The sequence below is a fragment of the Gymnoscopelus braueri genome (genome assembly GCF_963280865.1).
Source record: "Gymnoscopelus braueri genome assembly, chromosome: 5".
Taxonomy (NCBI): Eukaryota; Metazoa; Chordata; class Actinopteri; order Myctophiformes; family Myctophidae; genus Gymnoscopelus; species Gymnoscopelus braueri.
This window is the reverse complement of record NC_137606.1, coordinates 50,019,390-50,030,753: the sequence shown is the minus strand read 5'-3', so window position 1 is coordinate 50,030,753 and position 11,364 is coordinate 50,019,390.

Below are 11,364 nucleotides of genomic sequence, written 5' to 3'. Positions count from 1 at the left end.
AGCTGTCTTCATCACTTGACTATAAAGATAATGTGTACCGATTTGCCTGATGTTTGGACAAAATTTGTAGGAGTAATATAATGAACCCTTCGCTAAACCCCACCCCACAAGCGATTGTCCAATGCCAGCTTAGCAACTGTATATATATATATGCTATATTAACTAATTTTACTGGGGTCCCCCGGACTCCACTTTGAGAACCACTGATATAAACTGCTGATCAATTTACCACAATGCCCCCGGACCGGACTGCTGCCTAGCATATTATGTTAAGATATAAGTTATGACAATGGGACCTTATCTACTGCTTGTTTCATTTGGGGATTTGTTTTGTGTTCAATTTTAATAAAATACTTTCATACAGTAGTCTAGAAATATAGATGATCAATTCAGAAGTGTCTTTTTGAAGCTTGTAAACAGGGTAACATGCAACTGTTTTATAAATAATATAGACTGTTTTTCTGTTGTTGTTTTATAAATAAAAGTTCTTAAAATTAGAGCCAACTTCATGGTTAACTGGCCTTCAACAGACACATTCACACCTGGGAATAGAATTCTACTGGTCACTGGGAGCTGACCATACAACCACAGAATTCTACTGGTTACTGTGAGCTGACCAGTACAACCACAGAATTCTACTGTTTACTGGGAGCTGACCAGTACAACCACAGAATTCTACAGTTACTGGGAGCTGACCAGTACAACCACAGAATTCTACTGGTTACTGGGAGCTGACCAGTACAACCACAGAATTCTACTGGTTACTGGGAGCTGACCAGTACAACCACATAATTCTACAGTTACTGGGAGCTGACCAGTACAACCACAGAATTCTACTGGTTACTGGGAGCTGACCAGTACAACCACATAATTCTACTGGTCACTGGGAGCTAACCAGTACAACCACAGGATTCTACTGGTTCCTGTGAGCTGACTAGTACCACTGAATTCCCCTGGTTAAGGGAGCTGGTTGTGGACTGTTGGGTGAATTAACACAACCAAGTAACCTAACAAGAAGTTCATCTTCTTATTAACTACAAGCACTTTTAGGTCACACTGATTCAAAACCATCACATTTCACCCATTACACACTATCTTAGAAAAATATATTAAAGTTACAAAGTAACTCACAAAGTAACATTGTTGTTTACATTTTCCTTCATCTAGGAAATAATTTAAAACGGAAGCAACATTATCCAATGTTACTATCATTAATCATGACAATAATTTTCTGTTTGCCAAGTTAGCACTCTGGCTGACTAATAATAACAAAAGTGCCTCACAATGTGTTGGTGTAACTAAAACATTCACTGCAATTGTGTTTTGTGTATTATTTACATGTATAGATCTTCAACTTTAACTTTTACTTTATTGACCAATTTTTTTTTCTTCTTATTTGAATAATTGGTCACAAGAAAAAGGCTTGCTTCATTTTAGGGAACCGCCAAAGTGAGACATTGTTTTTAAATCAGAAAGATGCAGGAGTGCTAATATTACAAGCCCATTGGATTACTGTATGACTCTCTTTTTGGATTTCCCCAGAATGCTGCAGCAAGAATGTTATAGTCCATATCTGGAGATACTGCACAGTGCCATAGCCATATGTTTTTAGAATAGATTTTTATTTGCCCCTTTATTTGTACAACCTGGCACCTTCATATATTACAGACTCTGTTTAATTTCATGTTCCTGCCAGAACACTTGGGTGTTCCTGAAGTAGGCCTGTTTCATAAATACTACACTGTTGAGACATCCTTCTGCTTCTATGGCTATAACTTATGGAATACACTACCCCTTGAACTCAGATTTGATGTCAATGGCTCTCGATTTTATTTTCTCATTTATTATAATAAATAATGTTAGGCTATTGCTAGCATTGTACTAGTGTAACATTAATTTGATTTGCTATTTTTATGTGAAGGACTTTAGGCTGCATTTTAGGTATGGAAGATGCTTTACAAATGAAGTCTCCGCCAGGCCGAAAGGCATGGCCGAGACTTTTACACCCTGTCCGTCTGTCTGTCCGTCCGTCCCTCCGTTTGTGTGTGTGTGGTTCTGTCTGTGAACAGCTAATCTCCGGCACCGTTGGCTGGATCGCAGCCTAACTGTGCATGCACAGTCCCTGAATTTCTCACATGGGCTTGTTATAGCGCCACCAGGAGGCAGATTTATGCAAAACAATTTTTTTGATAGTATTCCTACAGATTTTGTACAAACATCATGCAAATCGGTACACAGTATCTCTATAGTCATTAAACTAAATAGGTCTTTCAGATTTTTCATATTCCATCCTGATTGGCTAAGATTGGCTTCCAAAGTTTGCAGGAGTGCTCCGTTTTGAACAAAATGCCCCAAATCATGAAGGCAGCGTCTGATTGCGGTGAAACTTTGCACGAACATTCGCACTACATTTAGGAACAAATGCCACCCTTTTAACATTGCCCTATTATAGCGCCACCAGGAGGCCGATTTTTGCACAAAAACAATGGACCCTTCGCTAAGCCCCACCCACTCCACTGGCACTCTGTGACTGGTGGTGCGAAGTTAGTCACACCCAGGCCTGGCAGCGCCTGGCAATCTCTGCTTCTCACCCATTGACTTGCATGTTAAATGATGGCTTTTCCCCTTAAAAATAATCGATCATTTCAGGAGCAAGAGCTTCAAAATCTCTTCTAAATCTAGTCAACAAGGCCTGCAGTAGGCTATGCACTGGTCAAATGTGCATGACATTATTTCAATAAACTAAAAACATGGGAAATGTTAGAGGGAGTAATGGATACACGACGGTCGACTGTCACGAACGTCATGGATGAACTTCAACCTGGTGTTTGCACTTTCTTCATTTATGACCCGTACATCTACATAAACGTTCATATTTCAAATATAAAGTGCTTATCCCATGACCACGGATGTTACATGTATATACGGGCTCTCAGAGGTACCTGTATCATCCGTATTGTTCAATAAAAAGCATTTTAATCTGATCGGTGGCCATTTTCTCCATGTGCTTTCAACTGAGTGACCCTATCGGTTGGTAGGTGTATTGCACTCGAATACATTATGAGAAAATGGCCACTGATCGGATTAAAATGCTTTTCATTGAACAATACAGAATATACGGGTACTTACGTGCTTACCCCATGTAACATCCGTGGCCATGGGGTAAGCACTTTATATTTAAAATCTGAACGTTTATATAGATGTATGGACCGTAAATGGAGAAAGTGCAAACACCAGGTTGAAGGTGATCCTTGACTGTAACAGGAGTTCATGTACCGCAGGGACTGCAGTAGCAGTTAATAAATAGACGAACAAATGAATTAATATACTTTAACGTGCGGAATCCGAAACAGGCAGCGCTGTGATTCTGAATTTTGTTACGATTACGGTGATTAGTAGCCTATTATTGACACCACCTGGTCGAGTCGTGTAACTTTCCCGACGTTAAGCTGTGTATGTGTTCAACAACACAGCCATGAAGCCTTGCAGTTTAAGTGCAGATTTCAGCTTGGGAAAAGCAGCCTCCAACGGGTTTGGGTACGTGGTTCATAGTCACCATTACATTATCGTGGTATTCCTATTCTTGCCATTATGTTGGAAATGATTGTGTGTGTGCGGACGATATAACACCTGCTATGGCAGGTGACGAAAGCTTGCCAGACCCATGCCAGGCTAACAACAGTTGCTAAGCTGGCATTGGACAATCGCTTGTGGGGTGGGGTTTAGCGAAGGGTTCATTATATTACTCCTACAAATTTTGTCCAAACATCAGGCAAATCGGTACACATTATCTTTATAGTCAAGTGATGAAGACAGCTCCGTCCGATTTTTCATATTCCATCCTGATTGGCGCATTCCTAACATTGCTGGCCCACAATAATCTAACTGACCTGGCGGAGACCTGTGCTCACAGGAGCACTTTTTCTAATTATTATCATTATTATTACTATTATTATTACCACCGCTACTACTGCTGTACTATTCTTTCCTATTATGTAAAAGTATGTACTGTATTGGATTACATTAAATTACATTAACTCCAGTGACTTCCTGTAAATGCCTTTTCCCAGACATGATGTAATATAAAGTGAATTGAATCCAGGTTTGATTCAAATGGAGAAAGGCTTTGTGGGTGTTGTTGTGGCTGTGAATTGTAGTTGACAGCAATAACTTTTAGGAGCGTTGGCAGTCTACACAACCTCACTTTATTGTTTGCGTATTAAATGGACAATACACAAACATTAAAGTGAGGTAGACTGCCTACAGTACATATCAATAAATCATCTGTAAATGTTATTGAGAACAGCTGAGAGGGAGAGAGACACAGTGGCACAAGAGAGAAGGTTCACATGGGATCTGATCCTAGATCAGCTAATAGTAATACATAAGAACTTAATCATACAATGTACTGTGCATTCAGATCCAAATGTAGTCAATAAGCTACATTTTACACATTTACCTTTAACAACAAGTCCAAAATACAATAACGTTCAGATCCTAGATTAGTGACAAATCGGTTGGTTTTATTTCATAAGGGGAGCTGTGGGGGAGAAGCAGCACATGTAGTAAAAGGTTCCAGGAAGTGATCACATAGGAATGTTCCAAGGAATCTTTTGAAAGGAAGAGTCGTGCTGGACGCTGGGGACGCACCATGACATTCGTGGGTGGCAAACCTCGCATCTGAAGTTCAATAAATACATTGCAGTGAATGGAGCCGGCTGGACCAGCTTGTGCATGAACAAACACTATTTCTGAAGGATTGTGACCTTTGTCATATAATCTGTTCAGGAATATTGTTTTCTAATCGCATGCTTTCGATGTGCACACTGTATTATTTTATTGAGGCATCTAAACAGCGGCAGGTATCGTTTCTGTCTTGAAGGTATCGTGCGATTTGGTTCCAGACAGGAAATGGTGGACAGTCTCGTGATACTTGGCACGTTCAGAAACTTACTTTGTGCTCTTTAGATACCTCTATGAAATTATACAGTGTACATTTCGAAAAGCAACACAGCAGGAAAAAAAATTCTTTTATTTTCCTGAGCTGAGTATTTCATAAAGGTCTCAATCGTTCAGAAATAGCATTTGTTCATAAGCTGTCCATTTGGCTCTCATAGACTCCAGTGTTATTTGACCAAACTTCTGGTGTGAGTCTGCAACCCAGTGCGACGAATCTTGCCGAATGGAATTGCATGATAGAGAAAATGACGTCGGCGTCTCTTCCTTAAAAAAGGAAGGAAGTGAGGTACCAGGAACAGCTATGGGGTTCCAGGAAGTGAGGCTGTGGCGGTTCCATTTTGGGCGTGAAAGAGTGTTTTGGTGTGGTTTGACAAAGCCTGCACTGTAATCCAAATCAGAGCTTTAAATCATTGAATATTGTGGTCGATAAACTTTAAGACATAAGGGATAAGGGAAGCTTTGTGGAAATTAAGAAGACATTCTCATGGTGGATATTATGAACTGAAATAGATTAAAGGAACAAAGGAATCTCCTGGAGCCTCATAGAGGTTGGGTGAGAGGAAAATTCATTGGAATCATTCAAGGCCTAGCGGTAGATATTTGGTTTCTCGCGCAGGAGACCTGGCTTTGAATTTCGGGTGTTACATGCGATGCGTTGTGAGACTGCAGACAGGGTCTTGAGCTCTGGCAGCTCCGCTATCGTGCCGCTGTGTGTCTACGTAGGTGGTGAGCCTCTTTCCCCTCCTGGGTGTGTCTTGGGTCGGCTCCCACAGTGTCAGATTGCTCGCCACCAGTTCCGGGTGCCTGATGTGTAGTGCCCAGGTGCCCAGGTGTTACACGTGGGTCAGTGCGTTTTACTCTGCTCAGTTCTTTGCAGTACCAACATGGATGGTGCTGAACATGATAGACGTCTTGGTAAAAGTGATGAAATGAAATGATAATAACTTTAAGTTTTCCTTTATGGAGCTATACTTCTGCTGCATGGTTGCGTTTTTTTTTACCAGGTCGTCAAGGCTGTTCTGCATGGCTCTTCTGGTTCTGAAGAGGCACTCAATGAACCCGAGAGCAGAACGGAGATAAAAGTTCATCTTCTAGTGCACTAATGAGCATTCAAGTGAAGCTGTTCTACATTTATTAATGCATGATTGCAGAGACAGAGAGAGAGAGAGAGAGAGAGAGAGAGAGAGAGAGAGAGAGAGAGAGAGAGAGAGAGAGAGAGAGAGAGAGAGAGAGAGAGAGAGAGAGAGAGAGACTCATTTCAAATAAGTGAGTTGCTGAATGAGATGTCTTTAACTATATATCTCAAAAGGAATGTTTAAAAAAGGTTTTTAATGCCATTTTCTTCTTGTATCACTTGGAAAAATGAGTGGAAGAATAACAGTTGACTGTGCTTTTTCTGCCTACTGAATAAAAAACTTAAGTAATTTTTCTCAACATGTATATAAAACAGCTCACAGCACTCACCACCGCGGATTTATGGTGCATGACATATAATTACCATACATTTGCTTTTACCAGTAGAGCTCTTATTATAACCACTTCAAATCTGGTGTCCATATTTTAGTTTCACCTTTATACACACACACACACACACACACACACACACACACACACACACACACACACACACACACACACACACACACACACACGCACACACACAGACAGACAGGCAGACAGACAGACAGACAGACAGACAGACAGACAGACAGACAGACAGACAGACAGACAGACAGACAGACACACACACAGATGATGGAGATCATTTCGAGGTAGAAGGAAGAGGAGCACTGATGCACACAACACAAAAAAACACTGTTGCACCAGAATATTTGACGGAAACAGGAAGTGTTGCTGCATGTGGTTGAAGTTCAGAGGACTGTGTGTGTGTGTGTGTGTGTGTGTGTGTGTGTGTGTGTGTGTGTGTGTGTGTGTGTGTGTGTGTGTGTGTGTGTGTGTGTGTGTGTGTGTGTGTGTGTGTGTGTCACATTTGCACAGCAAAATGTGGAACAGCAAAAACCTGACATATTTCAATTCACAGCCTTTGACTGCTGATATACAGTAAATATAACTGACACAAGGAATTAACAATCCTATGCAGAGCAGATTGGTTCGATGTTGAAAAAAAAAAAACTTTTTGTACCACCGCACTCTGACTCCTCTGGGCCGTTGTCCTCTTAAAACATACTATAAAGAAAACATCATATGGATGCACCTGGGACGTATCATCAGTGTTGTAGCCTGGGGTCATAGGGTGTTTCGGGTCTCGCAACAACATACAGTACACCCTCGCCCAGGTGACCCAATGTAACAAAAACTGACAACAACAAAAAAACATCTAGAGATAATGCTGAAAATATATATTTTAGAATAAAGCAAAACTAAATGAAATAGCTAAAAGAACACTTTCACTCAAAAGTGGATAAAATATTCAATATTTCTCATTTTTATGCGGTTACACCATTTGACTGCATTCTGTAATTTTCATTGTAAAATATTGATTGACCTGATACATGCCTTTAAAATAAGATTTTAAACTGTGTAATCTTGTCAACCCCATTTTGTCACTGACCCATTTTTATGTAGATATTTATAAAAAACAAAATGAGGGGGAGAAGTCTAGTTGTATTGTTGCTGTTGTGTCAAGTTGTATTATGGTCACAGAAAGTGTGTTTCTACTGAACTGAGATCAGTGTGGTGTCTGTGACTGATAGATGACACTAGATGTCACTATTCACCAGCTATGTCATCTGTCATCTACTCAGTAGCCTATACACTGACACACACAGTAGGTGTGTGTGTGTGTGTGTGTGCCTTGCTTCATTTTAGGGAACCGCCAAAGTGAGACATTGTTTTTAAATCAGAAAGATGCAGGAGTGCTAATATTACAAGCCGATTGGATACTGTATGACTCCCTTTTTGGATTTCCCCAGAATGCTGCAGCAAGAATCTTAACTGTCATTATTTGCCCCTTTATTTGTACAACCTGGCACCTTCATATATTACAGACTCTGTTTAATTTCATGTTCCTGCCAGAACACTTGGTTGTTCCTAAAGTAGGCCTGTTTCATAAATACTACACTGTTGAGACATCCTTCTGCTTCTATGGCTATAACTTATGGAATACACTACCCCTTGAACTCAGATTTGATGTCAATGGCTCTCGATTTCATTTTCTCATTTATTATAATAAATAATGTTAGGCTATTGCTAGCATTGTACTATTGTAACATTAATTTGATTTGCTATTTTTATGTGAAGGACTTTATGGACGTATGGAAGATGCTTTACAAATGAACTCTCCACCAGGCCGAAAGGCATGGCCGAGACTTTTACACCCTGTCCGTCTGTCTGTCCGTCCGTCCCTCCGTTTGTGTGTGTGTGGTTCTGTCTGTGAACAGCTAATCTCCGGCACCGTTGGCTGGATCGCAGCCAAACTGTGCATGCACAGTCCCTGAATTTCTCACATGGGCTTGTTATAGTGCCACCAGGAGGCAGATTTATGCAAACACATTTTTTGATAGTATTCCTACAGATTTTGTACAAACATCATGCAAATCGATACACAGTATCTCTATAGTCATTAAACGAAATAGGTCTTTCAGATTTTTCCTATTCCATCCTGATTGGCTAAGATAGGCTTCCAAAGTTTGCAGGAGTGCTCCGTTTTGAACAAAATGCCCCAAATCATGAAGGCAGCGTCTGATTGCGGTGAAACTTTGCACGAACATTCGCACTACGTTTAGGAACAAATGCCACCCTTTTAACATTGCCCTATTATAGCGCCACCAGGAGGCCGATTTTTGCACAAAAACAATTATATTACTCCTAAAATTTTTGTCCAAACATCAGGCAAATCGGTACACATTATCTTTATAGTCAAGTGATGAAGACAGCTCCGTCCGATTTTTCATATTCCATCCTGATTGGCGCATTCCTAACATTGCTGGCCCACAATCATCTAACTGACCTGGCGGAGACCTGTGCTCACAGGAGCACTTTTTCTAATTATTATTATTATTATTATTATTACCACCGCTACTACTGCTGTAATATTCTTTCCTATTATGTAAAAGTATGTAATGTATTGGATTACATTAAATTACATTAACTCCAGTAACTTCCTGTAAATGCCTTTTCCCAGACATGATGTAATATAAAGTGAATTGAATCCAGGTTTGATTCAAATGGAGAAAGGCTTTGTGGGTGTTGTGTGGCTGTGAATTGTAGTTGACAGCAATAACTTTTAGGAGCATTGGCAGTCTACACAACCTCACTTTATTGTTAGCGTATTAAATGGACAATACACAAACATTAAAGTGAGGTAGACTGCCTACAGTACATATCAATAAATCATCTGTAAATGTTATTGAGAACAGCTGAGAGGGAGACAGACACAGTGGCACAAGAGAGAAGGTTCACATGGGATCTGATCCTAGATCAGCTAATAGTAATACATAAGAACTTAAAGGAGAATACCGGACAAATTAAGTGTTGTCTTTGATGTCTCGTTACTCACCTACCGACGTGAAAAGTGGCGTTCTTTTTTTCCATAGATTCCCCTGTCGTCATTTTTTAAACCCCCTCCGTTGTCATAATGGGAGCGCGTGGGTTAGGGAGATTCGTCTATTATAACCGATGCAAAGTTGTTTTTTTCTCTACTGCTAGTCATTGTGGAGTCTCATGATAGTCAAACATGCGCTGAAACTTCCTGCGAGGCCACCGTTAATGGCGAACGACTTAACACTGGTTGCTTGTTTCCAGAACCTGGCAACACGAGTTGCCAGGTTCTGGAAAGAAACAAGCATATTGAGGCATCTAAACAGCGGCAGGTATCGTTTCTGTCTTGGAGGTATCGTGAGATTTGGTTGCCAGACAGGAAATGGTGGACAGTCTCGCGATACTTGGCACGTTCAGAAACTTACTTTGTGCTCTTTAGATACCTCTATGAAATTATACAGTGTACATTTCGAAAAGCAACACAGCAGAAAAAAAATTGTTTTCCTGAGCTGAGTATTTCATAAAGGTCTCAATCGTTCAGAAATAGCATTTGTTCATAAGCTGTCCATTTGGCTCTCATAGACTCCAGTGTTATTTGACCAAACTTCTGGTGTGAGTCTGCAACCCAGTGCGACGAATCTTGCCGAATGGAATTGCATGATAGAGAAAATGACGTCGGCGTCTCTTCCTTAAAAAAGGAAGGAAGTGAGGTACCAGGAACAGCTATGGGGTTCCAGGAAGTGAGGCTGTGGCGGTTCCATTTTGGGCGTGAAAGAGTGTTTTGGTGTGGTTTGACAAAGCCTGCACTGTAATCCAAATCAGAGCTTTAAATCATTGAATATTGTGGTCGATAAACTTTAAGACATAAGGGATAAGGGAAGCTTTGTGGAAATTAAGAAGACATTCTCATGGTGGATATTATGAACTGAAATAGATTAAAGGAACAAAGGAATCTCCTGGAGCCTCATAGAGGTTGGGTGAGAGGAAAATTCATTGGAATCATTCAAGGCCTAGATATTTGGTTTCTCGCGCAGGAGACCTGGCTTTGAATTTCGGGTGTTACATGCGATGCGTTGTGAGACTGCAGACAGGGTCTTGAGCTCTGGCAGCTCCGCTATCGTGCCGCTGTGTGTCTACGTAGGTGGTGAGCCTCTTTCCCCTCCTGGGTGTGTCTTGGGTCGGCTCCCACAGTGTCAGATTGCTCGCCACCAGTTCCGGGTGCCTGATGTGTAGTGCCCAGGTGCCCAGGTGTTACACGTGGGTCAGTGCGTTTTACTCTGCTCAGTTCTTTGCAGTACCAACATGGATGGTGCTGAACATGATAGACGTCTTGGTAAAAGTGATGAAATGAAATGATAATAACTTTAAGTTTTCCTTTATGGAGCTATACTTCTGCTGCATGGTTGCGTTTTTTTTTACCAGGTCGTCAAGGCTGTTCTGCATGGCTCTTCTGGTTCTGAAGAGGCACTCAATGAACCCGAGAGCAGAACGGAGATAAAAGTTCATCTTCTAGTGCACTAATGAGCATTCAAGTGAAGCTGTTCTACATTTATTAATGCATGATTGCAGAGACAGAGAGAGAGAGAGAGAGAGAGAGAGAGAGAGAGAGAGAGAGAGAGAGAGAGAGAGAGAGAGAGAGAGAGAGAGATTTCAAATAAGTGAGTTGCTGAATGAGATGTCTTTAACTATATATCTCAAAAGGAATGTTTAAAAAAGGTTTTTAATTACATTTTCTTCTTGTGTCACTTGGAAAAATTAGTGGAAGAATAACAGTTGACTGTGCTATTTCTGCCTATTGAATAAAAAACGTAAGTAATTTTTCTCAACATGTATATAATACAGCTCACAGCACTCACCACCGCGGATTTATGGTGCATGACGTATAATTACCATACATTTGCTTTT